The sequence below is a fragment of the Ambystoma mexicanum genome, chromosome 1q (genome assembly GCF_040938575.1).
Source record: "Ambystoma mexicanum isolate Mex_15411 chromosome 1q, UKY_AmexF1_1, whole genome shotgun sequence".
Classification (NCBI taxonomy): Eukaryota; Metazoa; Chordata; class Amphibia; order Caudata; family Ambystomatidae; genus Ambystoma; species Ambystoma mexicanum.
Window position 1 is genome coordinate 772499377 of NC_090922.1, and position 16335 is coordinate 772515711.

Sequence of the window (16335 nt, forward strand, 5' to 3'; positions counted from 1 at the left end):
CACCTTCCAACAGTATTTCTTCCCCATTAAAATGATGCACAGGGCCTTCAATCTGTTTCAATTTCAGCATATTTTGTGGGGTTCTCCCTTCATTTATGCTGTAAAATAGTTTCCTTGACATCATGGTTGCCTGAGCGCCTGTGACAATCATTGCAAAAACATTACATTTCTCATCAATGGTAACAGGGGCATAATACGTGTCTTCAGATTTTTCAAGTATACACAGCAAGTGTATAAAAAATATGGGCTCTGGGTTATGGCCCTGCTCTACCCAGGTGGGTTCCTATTAAACAGAAACAAATGAACAGGGTCACTAAACCCATTGCATACACTCCTACTAGTTTTTACACACTAGACTTGATTCTTTTACTTTTTCAGAAGATTTAATACACAACATAAATTGTATCTAGATTGACACATATTATCAGGACACTTATCAATTCACAAAAAGGTATCTACATATGATACATTGTTATTCACCCAAGACATATACCTTCGATCACAATACAAAACACATACATGCCCTTGAAACCGTGAAGGATAACATAGGGACGAATGTATAGATTCAGTGGGGTGTGATTAATGACACAAAATGAACAGTATATCATTTAGACATTGGGACAAGAGAGTCAAGAAGTGCACACAACTGTGTTTCGGCCCATTCTAGCTGTATTGGATAGCTGCTGTTAAGTAGGTGTCTATGAAGATACGTGTGATCCATGCAAGGATTTAATCCTGTCGAGGTAAGCAGCCCCCCTGCTTGTGGACCGCACTAAATTGTACACGATTGGGCACCACGGCCCACGTGTATGGCCAGAGGTTGTGCCAAAACACAAGATTGTAGAATTTCTCCACATTACGGTGTTCAGCACTAACACCACAGTGACTCCATTACATTGACCCTGTCCTATGTTACAGCAACTGTAAACACTGTCTGATAAAGAAAGCAGGCATTAATGGATTCTCATTTCTGCCCACAGTAGCAATTTTCTCTATTTGAAAATGCCCTGCACCTCAAACGGAGGCAAAGAATTTTAGGATCTGCCCCTGCACCTGTCATTTAATGAGGGTAAGATCATACATATCTCTGAATGGGGTATAGCAGCACTCCTCCTGAACCAAATAACTTAATCAGCCACTGGTTTGCATTGACAGATATATGTGGCACGGACCCACAACTGAGTGCCATTCACCATTTTTGGACTATCTTGCAGTTCAGATGCCTACAAATTGACGGCGTGACTCACATTTTTCCAACACAGTAAGACCATTGTTGGACTTCCCCGCTTTATTAACATATGAACTGCTTTTGATCAATAATGTAATTTTGCTTGAACCCGGCATAAACTCCTGACACACATGTCTCTGTCTAGTCTCTTGACAGAGCCAACAAGACCACATCTCACCACAATTTTCTCGTCCTGATGAAGGCCTACTTAACAGCAGCTATCCAATACCCCTAGAATGGGCCAAAACACAGTCGTGTCGGCTTTTTCACTCTCTTGTCCCAATGTTTAAATGATTTAATGTTCATTTTGTGACCTTGTTTGTTAACTGTTCATTTTGTTTCATTAATCACACCCCACTGAATCTATACATTTGTCCCTATGTTATCATTCACAGTTACTCTAACAGTAGTTACACCCCCACAGGTAGCTAAAGGAGCCTGTCTAAACCCTCTACTAACAAATCTAAGTGATTTGCCCGCGGCTGAAACTACAGTGGCCGAAACCTTCGCATGAGAAAGGTGCAAACTATCAATAGTTTGCACCTTTCTCATGCGAACAAACATACATACTCACACCCACACACACAACACACCCATAACACCCCCATCCACACCCTCAGCACACACCCACCCACACCCCCAACATAAACAAACACCACTTACCTTCATCTTCACGCTGGGTTCCTGCAGCGCCAGTTCCCTTTCACTTCCGTGATCGTGAACCAGCGCCACAGGGTCCTTTTCTTTTCTTTTGTTTTAACTGAAGGCTGTGGGGGTGTCCCCCACAGTCCCCGCTCACTATACAATAAAGTATAGTGAGCAGGGCAATGCGGAAGACACCCCCGCAGCCACCTTTTTTTTTTACAATGCTACCACCAAAGGTTCGAACTTTTGGTGTTCGAACCTTTGGTGGTAGCATTTTTAGAACTTTTGGTCATTGCAACCATTTTTTGTCAGTACAATCGTCCTATACCCTACTAACACTGATGGAGGCCTGAAAAATGCATTCAGGTTGCAGCTTCTGCCGCCAAAGGCAGACGCCAATCCTATGCGATATGCGTGCACTCCTACAATTTTGAAAACCCCTATTCAGGAGGACACCAAACAACTCTTATTTTGTCCCCACTACTTTGTCTGCTCCTACCTGACAAACTGAATCTTGCTGCTATCGCCCTGCGCTGCTGATGTAGCCCCCTTCCTGACTGGGTGAGGCTTTTCCGGTTTGAAGCTGCATTGTAGTGAGCCACATCCTTACTGTTCCCTCTCTGGCTTGTTTGTTTCCGCACCGTGTATCATGGTTACAGCAAGCGGGTATGTTGCTATATTATTTACTGTTGTAACTGCGTCATAGCTGCTCACCTGCAGACTCTAACACTTGTTAGGTAATTCATTACCTTGATTCTTCGTAATAGTTTCACTGCAATGTAACCTGTCCACACTGTGCTGTAAATGTAACGTATTCGTAACCTACCCACTTGACCTTATCAGCTTTTCGCTGCAAATGTAATTGACCTGCAACTGGCTGTTCCCGGTTCATCCTGCTCACCACATTACCAGCGCACCCATACACCAAAAACACCACACAGGATACCAGAAGTAGAAAGGTATGGCTTGTAATGAAAGCAGGAAACAAACGCCTGGGTGGACTGCTCTCCCCACCTCAGGCCTGTTCATTCTTATATACAGACGGCGTGGCTTGTCCACTCTGCGTCACTCACAATTTGCCCATGCACGTGCATGCAGGTCATTATAAGGCAAGAGAGGGCAAGAAAGGGACATGCGATAAAGTTTCAAAGTTCTTGGAATAATGGCTTCCTGCTAATGAGGCAGTTGTTCATGTCCAACCCCACTGCCAGTGACCTCACTGGCACCAACCAAACCATTTCTCGTGCAGGGCCTCAAAGGAATGGGAAAACAACACATTAGGATTTGGTAACATGCACACACATTTTCTTATTTTCATTTCACTCTACAAACATTGTCAAACACCCCTTATTTCTGCCACCTTAGATCCCCTATTCATGATACATTTCAAGACAGTAATAATACCATATATACATAGCAAAAATGTAAAGAGCAACAGTAGAAATGCAGCTACTGTATGTCCCAGTTCTCCTATTGACCTTGTCAACCATACCCTCCAGTCTAGTGCCACACTCCCATCCAGTTCATCCTGTGATATATCTTTGCATGTGTTCTTATCACTTCAATGTCCTTGGTGATGGAATCATCCTCCTCTAAATACACACAACATGAGCTGTTAAATAATGTACATACTCCTCCCTCGCTAGGTAGTAATACATCAAGAGCCATTCTATTTTACGTAGCAGTGGCCCCTATGCTATTTATTTCTCTCTGAATGCGCCCTAATACACCTGCCATAGCGTTTGCAGATTTCTCTATTGATGCTGATATGTTTCCTATGGCCGTTTCCAGCAGATATACACCCGGTTGTGGCATCCATTTTCTTATGAATTAATGAAAGCCTGTGTTGTGAATTACTAATGGGTCATCCCTGTCCCTCTTCTCACACAGTGTCACATTGTACTTAGTCCCATTATTGTGGTATCTGGGCAAAAATGTCCACTGTGCAGACGTTGTCCCAATTACTGTGTATCGATTTGTATGCCTGCCTCCACAAAGCCAGAATATCCCAGGCGTATATAAGTGCACCTGGTAGCTATATCTGGTAATCCTGTGCAATGATAGCCCTGTATGGATCGCTATTCCCACAAGATATCTTGTTTCATTTTTTTAAAAGGGATTGGTACACTGGCAGCTACCAGGTGGTTCTCTATGTCCTTTGGAATCTATGATGTCCTTATCCAAGTTATACCTAGTTAAATTCTCCTCCTTATTCCCCTCAGCATCTTAACATGAACATATTACTCTTCTGAATCTGTAGACATAGCTTGCTTCATTCATTATGATAGTTGTCACACAGGGCCTATATGTCCCCATCATTTTGTATGGGGAGTGTGCAAACTCCTGATTTTATGCAGAATGGGGCCATGTGTATTGAATGAAAGGTGATGGATGACATCAACTGTCCTCCCTCATTCTTCACACACCCTGCCCCTAGTTCCCCCACCCATCTTTCCATGGTAAATGGCTCAGCTATGAATGGTGTACCCAGTTGTGCATGCGTAGGAAATCATAGTCAAAACCAACAATTCAAAATGTTGAATGTGTTTGCCACCGCCTCAGTTATGTTGATGAAGCCCATCATGTGCCACTCCACCGAGGTAATCTGCAGAAGCGAAAAGTGTGGCCATAAGTGCTGATAGATCTGAAAAAAAAGCACATATATTTATCCATGAATGCCCTCTTTCTCAGTTTTCTGTCTCTCTCTTCACTTTCTTTATTCCATCCCTTCTCCTTTCTCCCGTCTCTTGTTTGTCCATGTTTCCCTCCAGTTCTTCACTTGTTTCAGTTGACTGAGATGCCTCATCAATGGAATAATTCACATTAACAATTCTGTCAGTCACAATGTATGGATCTGTCCATTTTTGATTGTGATTTCACACCCCTCCCTTCATTCCGGAGCATCATTGGCCCCAATGTGTAACACCATTTCCCTTTTGCTCTTGTTGTATCTTTTTGCAGTATCAATATCAGTGTGTGCTTGTGTGTCTTGTGGTAACCCACGGATACCCTGAAGTCTAGTTACCAATGAGGAAATGTAGTCTGCATCTAACACTTCAAAGTCCTTTGGCATCCCTGCATTCAGTAGCAGCAATAACTGTTCAGTGCTTGGCATGTTTCTCCCAAACAGTAGCCCATGGAGTACAAATAGTAACAGTGTGTCCCATTGTGATCTTTCTTTATCCATCATTTTGAACAGTTCTTTATTTCCTGGTACAGTCTCTCTACCATACCCGGTGATTCGGAGTCGTACAGAGTATGAAACTTCTGCTCAATCCATAGCTTGTCGCACAGTGCCTGTGTTAATTCTTCAGAGAAAAGTCTGCCGTTGTCTGATGTCATTTTTGATGGAACACTGAGCCTCACTACTATATATTTCAGCAGTATTGCTAAAGCAGTTTTGCTGAACAATTTCATGTAGGGAATGTTTCTGGCCATCTACTGAAAGTGTCGATTATCACCAAAATGTAGCTTTGTCCTTTTGATATTTTTCGGCAGTGGCCCCACGTAATCTAGATGGATGCGTGGCCATGCTTTCGTGTCCTTGTGATTTGTACCACCATGTCATGGTCTCTTTTTGAATGAAGTTGTGCTGTTTCTTCATGTTTATGTACGGAATCAGTGGTTGTTCCTGTAGGTCTGTCAGGAGCCCCTTCCTTTGTCCTTGTTCCTCCATCCATCCTTTCCATAGTGTTATTTTTGTCTCACCTGGTGTTGGCACCCCTGCTATTCTTTACTTTCTGTTTCAGGTGGGGTTGTGTGGGCCATTCCCCTTCTTCCAGTGATACCTCTGTCAGGGATGGTGGGGGCCATTCCCCTTCTTCCAGTGTTGCCATTGGTGGCTTCGGGGCAGGCAAGTAGTCTTTGATCACTTGTTTTGCCATGGAATCTGCCATTGTGTTGCTTTCTGCCCTTTTTCCTTTCTTCCTGTGTGCCTTAGTCTTGATAACTCATATCCTATGACTTTGTCCAGACAGCTTATCAATGTACTTCCACTGGTCCTCAAATTGTATGGCTGACCCATTTGTCCCCAGAAAGTGCTGATCTCTCCACCATTTTAAGGATATGGTGAGACCTTTAAACATATAATCTGAGTCCACTACTACCATGCATGCCATTAAGTGCAAGCACCACTGATTCTGAGTCATTCGGCCACTGACCATTCTGTCGGTAGGCTACAGCGGATGAGCTCAACTGATTGTCCAAATATGTTGAACTCCCATCACCATAAAAAGTGAGGCTGTCAATGTCTTTATCAGGTGTACATGCCCTGAATATGTCATGGAGAGTATTTACTGTTTCTGTCCTACATTTGTGTGGTTCATCCAACACTATTCCTTCCATTGGCATATATCAGTCCTCTCCTCCCTCAAAGTGTAGTATTAATGTAGTAAGTAATGCAATCCGTTTCCCTATCGTCTGTGTGCTGACATTTCGCAGATACATTTTTGAGGATAGTAACATCTTGAGTGTATTGTAGATTGTTTTTATGATGCATATTGCACCCCTAGTAATGTTTCTAAACTTTTTGATTGCCCAAACCAAGGTGCATAGCTGTCTCTCCCACCTCAAATACTTCAATGCTTTAGTTTTTTAATTAAAGAGCTCTAATTCATGGTCAATATGCATGCACCATGATGTAATTGTAAATAGTCTTCACTGTACATAGTTCAGGTTACCAGTGCTTCTGTAATCTCAAACGATTCTGCATAAAACACTTCGCTTGGTAGCAATTGGAATGTAGGGACATTAGAATGTTATTGTAGGGACTGAAAGAGTTGAAGTGCTGACCAAAGGGAGAGAGCTGCAGCTTTACCTCAGTTCCTGAATAAAGCTTCATCAACCCCTCCTGTTGTGTGGACAGTTACTTTGAATATAATACACCATTCGAAACGTTTTTTAATTTCTGAAAGGCCTCAGTGTGTTCCTCCATCCAGTCAAACCTCTCTACCCATAGTAGTTTGTGTAAAATGTTGGTGTGTTCTGCAAAAGGGGATGTAAAATTCCTTGAAACTCCTAAGATTCCTATGGCCCTATGCAATGCTGTGTGATCTGTTGGAAGGGGCAATAAATTAATCAGCTGCAGTCTGTCTCTACATATGCTTTTTCCTTTGCTTGATATAGTGACCCCTAGGAATCTCACAGCCAATTGGCATATCTGGGCCTTGCTGCCGTTAAGTGTGAGCCCACCCTCTTGTTATGCGGCAAGCACGTGTTCTAGGTGCAGTTTGTGTTGTAGCTCTGTTTCACTGCATATCATCTACATATTGTATAACATTTTTTGCACATGTGACGTCCTGTAATATGTGTTTCATAGCGGCATGGAAGATAGTGGGCTGTCCCTGAGTCTACATTTTATACGTACACCACCCCTTCTACTGCAAATGCCATCAGTTCACAGGAATCTTTATGCAGTGGGAGAGAGTAGAACCTGTTTGATATGTCAAGTACACTAAATAACTGCATCCCCGGATGTATCTTTGCTATCATTTCTGGGAATTATGCCACCAATTGTTATTGTGATTGTAAGTGCTGGTTAATCAGGTGGTAGTCCATTGCATGCGGAACGATTGATCAGGTTTTCTTACTGCCCATACTGGCGACACAAATGGTACCCATTCCACATATTCAGTGATAACTTCTTTCTCTTGTAAAGTCATCAGTATTTCCCTGAATGGATGTATTGCTTCAGGGTGCATCCCATATGGTTTCACATATTGTGGTATAATAGTCAATTGCAGTACTACACTGTCATTTGTTCTCCAAATGTCTAGTCTGTTCCATGCCCATATGTCTGGAAATGTCTCCTCCCACTCTGTCAAGGCGTTGTTTGTGTTTGTAAAAATGTGTGTGTTGCTTTTTGTAGTTCATGTCACTAGTGCCATTAGTATTACCTGTACTGTGTCTGCCGCCCACTGAGATGGAAAGCACTGGTTCACCAGATCAATGACTACCCCTATTTTGAGTAAAATGGCAATGCCCAAAATGTCTCTCCCCATCGCACAAGGTTGTTGACCCATGGGTATAGTGTGTAATCAGACGTCAACGCTTTTTACCAGGGATGTTAATATGGGCCCGCCCAGTCCTTGCATTTTAGCCATCCTCGTGTGTCCTGTTCCTGGGAACAATGCTTTTGTCAGAGTTAGTATCGCCCCACTATCCACTAGTATTGTCATGGTGTGTGTGACTCCACCAGTGAAGAAAGAGCCTTCTGCCATCATGTGGCCCCATCTTTCTTGTATTAGGGGTATCACTGCAGCCTCTAACTCTACTGGTTCGTCCCTGTCGTAGTATCCTGCGGTCCCTGTGACTGCAGCCACTGGGTGGCCTGATGCTTGCTCTCGGTTCACTTAATTTCTGTGGCTTTTCCTTTACATCATTTAGTTCTTGTTGTTGTTACCGTATGTGACCCAGGAGCGTATCTCTCTCTCTGCATTCTAATAAAGTTTGGCATCTGTTTTTTAGTCATACAATACTTTTCCTGCCATTCCTCTACCTCGCCCCCTACCTCCTCTTCCCCTTCCTCTAAAGTATGTAGTGTCCTCACTGTAACGCTCTGCACCATTTGCAACACTTCTCACCACTGTCACTGCCTCCCATCCCTGTTCCTCCATGTACCTGCCCTCTTGCCATTCTTTGCATTCCCTCACTGGTATGATCTTTCTTACTGCCAACCAAGCATCATCGGCTGCATTCAAAATGTATGCCCACCCCTGTAGTGTCCTTGGGTTTTCTTCCACATCCACTTTCCCTTCTACTACCCTAATAATGCCATCTGACAACAACTGCCCGATCGTAGCCTCTTCCTCCTCCTCTGGGTCCCTCATAAGTGTTTGTTTGAACATGTCTGTGAAATCGGATGGCCTCCGATCCCTTCCTATTTTGATCACTTGCATCAATTTTGCAAGTGCCAGTACCCTGTGATGCTTTCTCATTAATGCCAGTATAGGCTTCATCTGCACCCTCCATCTTGTACCAGTTCCCGTAGTCACATCTACCACTAGGTCTTTGTCCTCAATATCAAAACACCCAGGGATGATAAGCCTGGGTGGGTTGCAAACCACCTTCAGTATCATAATAAACTGCTTGTGATCCAATCTATGTGCATATAAGGTTTTATTTGTTAGGTGTAAGGTAGTAAATAGTTCAATTGGGCACAGCCCTCCATACCGGGGTATCTCCTTCAGGAGTGCCAGCATTTTAATGATATCCTCGTCTTCTGCCTATGCTGGATCTCGCCCCACTTCTGTAAATGCTTTATCAAGCTCTTTCTCTTGTCTTTTCGCCACCTCACTGTCTTTTTGTGCTATGTGTTAAATGACATCCCATTTATCCAGGGCGTACTTTATCTTGTCCAACGTGGCTGTTGTTACACTGTTATATATTATATTGTCTAAGTCCAGTTCAGTTTTTAGTTCTTGAACTGTTGGTGTATCATCGGGCCACATTTTTTATTGTTGCCTCCCTTTTTAGGGTTAGTGGCGCAATTTCCACCACCTTGTCATATTGTGGCGGGCTTGAATACTCTTCAGGACGGACTGATTTTACGGGCAGAACTGGATATGCCCAATCCTATTTGTCTCACTGCTCCTGCCTATAAACTTTAAATGTATTCTTGTGTAGTTCCAGTTCCTCTTGGCAATCAGTTAGCTGCTGTCTCATGTCCTCATATTCCTGTGCTTTAAGCAGTATCATGGATTACATTTGCATGCACTGTGTCCTCTGTCTTGCATACATCAATTCATCCCTTTTATCACACAGCAGGGTATTCTGCAGCTCAATACTATCCCTTTTCTCTTTTGCCACCCTATACATTTTCCACAGAAAAAAACATTTGAATATTATTTTTACAATTATATTTCTTTTCTGTGATGTACAGCAATTCCTAGATCAAGTCATCTAATGTTTTATGGTGGGTTATCTATATTCTGCCAGACACACATTCCTTTCTTCATACTCTTCAATAACATCCTTTGCCTCTTCTTCCCGCCTGGTGAGTGGACGACCATACTGCAGCTCAAGGTATCGACCCTGCACTCTTACACTGTGTCAATACAGTTTTGACCCACTCCATCTCTCTGTGAACACAGCTCTCACTATCGCAGGTGCCTATTCCTGTGCTCTGACTCGACCACAGCTCTGCAATTGCCCTTAAGACCCTGTACCGTTAATAGCACTCTGAGGCAGCTGTCCTTAGCATGAAGTACTTCTGCAAAGGTTTGGAGTCCCAACGGGATCCGAAGTCCCCTTGTCACTTGCATGCCTTATGTGATGATATGATATGATATGATTGTTTATTTATATAGCGCCTATACACAATGTATTTCAAAGCGCTTCAAGGCAAGGGAGGGAACAAGGGAAAATACAACCACATTCTTACAGGTGAGGGAGCGGGGTGCAGAAAGGGAGCGGAGGAACAAAACAAGCGACTATCATACTAGGCCTGACGACATTTCAGATAGTGCTAGAGGGGTTGTGGGGAGGAAAAAAACAGTAATGGGAGGGTGGAGGAAACAGACAAGGTTGCTATCATATTAGGTCCAGGGACAATTCTGATAGCTTTCTGCACACAATAGGAACAGTGAAAAACACTATTTTCTCATTCCTCTTGATGTATGTGCTTTTTGCTGCAAATGTAATTTACCTGCAACCTACCTACTATGATCCTTATGCTGCAAATGTAATGTACGTGAAACCCACCTACTATGATGTTTCTGCTTTTTGCTGCAAATGTAATTTACCTGCAACCCACCTACTATGACGTGTCAGCATTGTGCTGCATATGGAACCTATTCGTAAGCTACCTACTATAACTTTTATGCATTGTGCTGCATATTCATCTTACCTATAATGCCTGGCAACATCGTGTAACACCATAGTCACTGTAACTAGTGCCTGGATGCCTCTGGGATTTGTGTGCTGCAATAAATGCATAAACAAATAAATGAATACATGGAGTCATTGTTGACTTGACCATTCTAGGCAGTGATGCAGTATGATGCTCTGACCATGTGTAACATCATTGTTGCCTGTTGTGTGAATGGTCTGCCCCCATCTCCCATACCACATTTTGCAGTTGTTGGAGGGCCTGGCAACCTCTGTGTGAATGAGTGATACATTGGTGCCATTCATGTTTGATCATCTCTGCACGTCAAACTCAACAGTACTTATATACATTTGTACACCGATCATTACTGCCTTGTAAATATGCTTCTTACAGTCTGTCCCCTTAACTAAACATGATAAGCATACCAACTAAGCCACGTAGACAGGCCATGTTCACCCACTCCTTACGCACACAACTTCATGCCCCTGCACTTCTCAACACAGTTTAGATTTCAGTTACCAGCACAATGCTTACACCTGCGGGGGCACATGAGACTTCCCTCTGGATACAAGTTCCTTCAGTTCTGTTAACATGAACCTCAGAGAATAGACCCATACATAGTAGATATATATGTCCATGAGGCACACACCACCATAATAGCCTGAGGTCCGTGCAAATGCTTCTTTGGGTCAAGCTGGGAAATGTAGACTCTACACAAACTGACTGCCACCCTATCTGACCCGTGTACATTTGTCATGATCTCTGCTTCCAAAAGGTCAGGGTTTTCCCAACTCCCTTGGAAGCAGATCCATAACCCAGGTTCCGAGTGCCAACCAGTCCCAATTGGGACCTTTTGGACCCAGTCCTGGCGCCAGTGGCACCAGGCTCATAAATATGCCCAGTCCCAGCGCTGGAAGCGCCGGGCTCATAATGCTTGGGTGGATTTACCTTCAGCAGACCATGCTGCTTACTTGCCTGCCAGTTGAGCCTCTGATCCTCTTCTGTTTGGAACTCTTCTGGAAGGCAGGAACTCTTTTCTTACCAGGAACTCTTTTCTTACTTAGGCGTGGCTGTGGAAGGAGACACCTAAGCACTACAGGAGGCTATTTAAACCACACCCGGTGGATGAATCTTGCTTTGCGTTATTCTGCAACCTCTGCAGCAGAACGCTCATCGTGTCTTCTGCATCCGGTCCTGGGCCTAAGGAAAAAGGCTTACCATCCTGAATCCAGTCTTCAGCAACACCTATAAAGACAAGAAAGAACAGGTTAGCATTCCGGCATCTGAAAGGCAAAGGCTTACCATCCTGAATCCAGTCTTCAGCAACACCTATAAAGACAAGAAAGAACAGGTTAGCATTCCGGCATCTGAAAGGCAAAGGCTTACCTACTCTTCGTGCGCTCCGGAGGTCTTCACACTGCATTCCGGCATCTGAAAGACAAAAGTTTACCAACTCTTCGCACGCTCCGGAGGCCTTCGGCGCTGCATCCCGCATCTGAAAGACAAAACAAGGTGCGTTTAAAGACATTGGGGAACTTTAATACTCACGTGCCATTACTCCTTTCCACATCTAATCCAGTGGGTATTCCGGCACCCTGCAGCCGCTCCGAACTCGTACCTGCAAAATAAAAAGACAGTTAGAGCGCATAGTGAAGCAGGCAACAAGCGCTTACTTACGTGCTTCCAGACGCTTCTATTCATCACACGGGCTCCATCTTCAACTCACTTCAGCCCGTCATCCGCCATCGCCGGAACCCTGCAAAACAAGAGACATCATTACTAAAGACTTTAAAGACATTTGAATGACTCGAAACTTACCGTTCGTGCAGTAAACGACGGACAGCAGTCCTCTGAAGTCAAGAGGCCTGCGCTACCTATCCAGTGAAGAAACTGGTTACAGCACCCTGCCCCGAGGCAGATGGAGAGCTCGGCATTCACTTACCTAAGGTGAGAGCGTTAACCTTTGGGGGTCTACAGGAGAGGAGAAGAGGAAAGAGATAGGGACACCCCAATAACCCCAGTTCATTAACCCCATATTTTCTATCTGCAGACATCTTACTCTACACGTCAGGCATACAGTGCACAGAGGTCCAGCCCAAAGAGCCAACCGGGTGCTACACATCACCTTTGAAGATATAGTAGTCGCCCAGTCAAGACCGGCGCCTCTGCGAGAATCAGGTGAGCGTTACAGAACGCAAAGCCTACCGCAAAACTCTCGCCCAGGCGCTATGGAAACCTCGGATACTGACCCCCTAGCCCGGTTACTTGGGGAACTAAGGGCAGAAGTGCATGCAGCTCGTCAGGAAACGAATGCTCTAAGAAGGGAACTAATTATTTCCAAGGAGAGAACAGACAATCTTGCTAGACAAGTGCTACAGTCACAAGCCGGACAGACCCCGTTACCCGCATCAGGGGCAAATCTTCCTTCAACATCCTCTATGAATCCAGTGCAGATCAACCTACCTGGGAATGTACCGCTGGCTCCGCCCGAACGATTTTCTGGTGACCCAAAGAGGTTTGCAGTATTTATCAATCAGTGCCGGTTGCACTTCTTATGCCGGCCAGTAGCCTTTCCAACTGATCAAGCAAAAGTAGCTTTTGTACTTTCGTACCTTAGTGGCAATGCGGCAGACTGGTCGATCCCTCTAGTTAATCAAGATGATCCGGTTCTCCATGATTTTCAAGCCTTTCAGCTTAGTATGGAAAAACTGTTCGCAAGACATTCACAGGGGCAGGCCTTGGACAATGAGCTAATAGTGGAAACTCAATGGCCTGAGGACAAAAGGATTACGCTGTTTTATAGAGGTTTACGTGGAGAGCTCAAAGACGTTTTAGCCCAAGTAGTGAATCCCCCACAAGACTGTTCGGATTATATAGACTTGGTCGTTCAAATAGATCACAGGCTGCAGAACAGGAAGGCCGATCGTTCCAAGTTTGATGCTCGAGTATTTTCCAAACCGCCAACTCCTTCCAAAGGAGTAGACTCCGGGGAACCCATGCAAATAGGGGGTCTGAAAGGTCCTCTAACCCAAAGGGAGCGGGAAAGGAGGAAACAGTTGCAATTATGCCTATATTGCGGAAACTCAGGGCACTTTCTTCGAGACTGTCCGGTGAAACCTGCCAAGAAGGCAGTAGGAGCTGCAGTTACCAAAGTTACAAACTCTGAGCAGGGAAACGACCTCGTCCGACAAGAATAGAGGTCCTCTTGCTGAGCGTGAAAACCAGTTCCGTGACCTCGCATTTCGTGATACCTATGGTCCTCATTAGCCCTGATAATCCGGATTGATTACATGCAATTGAAGCTTACGTCGACAGCGGTGCCATCGGCAATTATGTGGATCATGAAATGGTTTTGAGGATGAATCTAACTCTTTGTCCCAAGGCTGTAAAGGACGTCATTACTACGGTGGATGGTACGGAGATAGCCTCCGGGCCAGTAACGCATACCACTCAAGAGGTGACGCTAGTAAGTCAAGATGGACACCATGAGAAGATCGTGTTCGATGTGATCAAGGCCCCTCAGTTTCAGATTATTCTAGGAATACCTTGGTTAGAGAAACACAATCCTCTGATCGATTGGCGAGCAAGAACGGTCCAGTTTCCAGAATGTGTCTCTACTTGTCACCCTCCACCTGGTGTTGCACTGGCCGCAATTTCTTCAGAGACTCCCCAGTTACCTCCCGAATACCTAGAATACCAAGATGTTTTCCGGAAGGATCAGGCTAACTCTCTACCTCCTCATAGGTCTTATGACTGCCAGATAGACCTGATACCTGGATCTACTCCTCCTTGTAGTAGAATTTATGCCCTCACCGAGCCTGAGAACCTTCACCTTCGACAATACCTGGATCAATACCTGGCAAATGGGTTTATTCGTCCTTCCAAGTCCCCTGCTTCTTCAGCTTTGTTCTTCGTTCCAAAAAAGGAAGGAGACCTTAGAACTTGTATCGATTATCGCTCCCTGAACCAGATCACCGTTAAGAATAGATATCCGTTACCTTTGATCCCTGAACTCCTGGACCAAGTCAGAAAAGCATGCATATATACAAAGCTGGATCTTAGAGGAGCTTACCACTTGGTACGAGTAAAAGAGGGCGATGAATGGAAGACGGCCTTCCGCACCAAGTATGGGCTATTTGAATATCAGGTCATGCCCTTCAGACTTTGCAATGCCCCGGCCGCCTTTCAATATTTTATGAACGATGTCCTCAGAGAGCTCATAGATGTATGTGTTGTTGTTTACATTGACGACATCCTCGTTTATTCTTCATCGGAATCTGAACATCGGAAACACGTGAAAATGGTCCTCGAAAGATTGCGTCAACACAAACTTTTCGCTAAGTTGGAAAAATGTGTTTTCAACGTGACTGAAGTTGAATTCTTGGGATTCATATTATCACCTGGCGGAGTGCGTATGGATTCAAAGAAGGTCGATGCAGTTCTCAAATGGCCATCACCATCCTCCCTAAAAGGTGTGCAAAGCATGTTAGGCTTCGCTAACTTTTACCGCAGGTTTATCCCCGAATTCTCTCGAATAGTCCAGCCCATCACTGCCTTGTTAAAGAAAAACAAATGTTTTGAATGGTCTACCGAGGCGGAACAAGCTTTCCAGGATTTGAAGACTAAATTTATCTCTGCACCAATCTTAAAACACCCTCGCCCCGAACTCCCCTACATCGTGGAAACTGATGCTTCAAGCCTTGCCATGGGGGCAGTTCTATCACAAAAGGACCCGGTAACCAATCAGTTGCATCCCGTGGCATTTTGGTCCCGCAAATTCTCGCCTCCTGAAATCAATTACACGATTACTGACAAGGAACTTCTGGCTATCAAGTCTGCCTTTAAGGCTTGGCGGCATTATCTGCTGGGGGCCCGACACACCGTTACTGTGATTACGGATCACCGAAACCTGCAATATTTGAAGACTGCAAAAGCCCAATCCTCTAGACAACTCCGTTGGGCATTATTCTTTGCCGAGTTTGACTTCATAATTACCTATCGACCTGGTACAAAGAACGGTAAAGCCGATGCCCTTTCTCGGATGGCAGTGGAAGAACACTTGGTCAACCCTAAACCTGTACCAATCATTCCCGAACAAAGAATTCTGGGTTTAATCGCCACAGAATCCATAGAGGAAGTTAAGGATAAAGCCAGGCAACTTGTAACTCCAGCAGACATACAGAATTGGCATCTGCAGGGAAAGGACTTTGCAGTAAAGGACAACTTATTGTATTTCCAAGAACGATTATACCTACCCAGCACAGATTTACAGAAAAAAGTAATCTCTTGTTATCACGACTCTTTAATGGAAGGTCATCCCGGTATAGCCAAGACCTCAGAAAAGATCAAGCGCTACTTCTGGTGGCCGTCTTGGAAAAAAGATATCAGAGACTTTATAATGTCCTGTGGAGTATGCGCCCAAAACAAGAGTCAAAAGGAAAGACCAGCAGGCCTCTTACGCCCTATTGACATCCCACCTCGCCCTTGGCATACGCTTTCTATGGACTTCATCACCGATCTACCTCCATGCTCCGGATACAATACGATTCTAGTAATCGTGGACTTATTCTCCAAGATGGCGCATTTCATTCCGCTCAAAGGCTTGCCAACAGCAGCAACTCTGGCCCGAGAATTT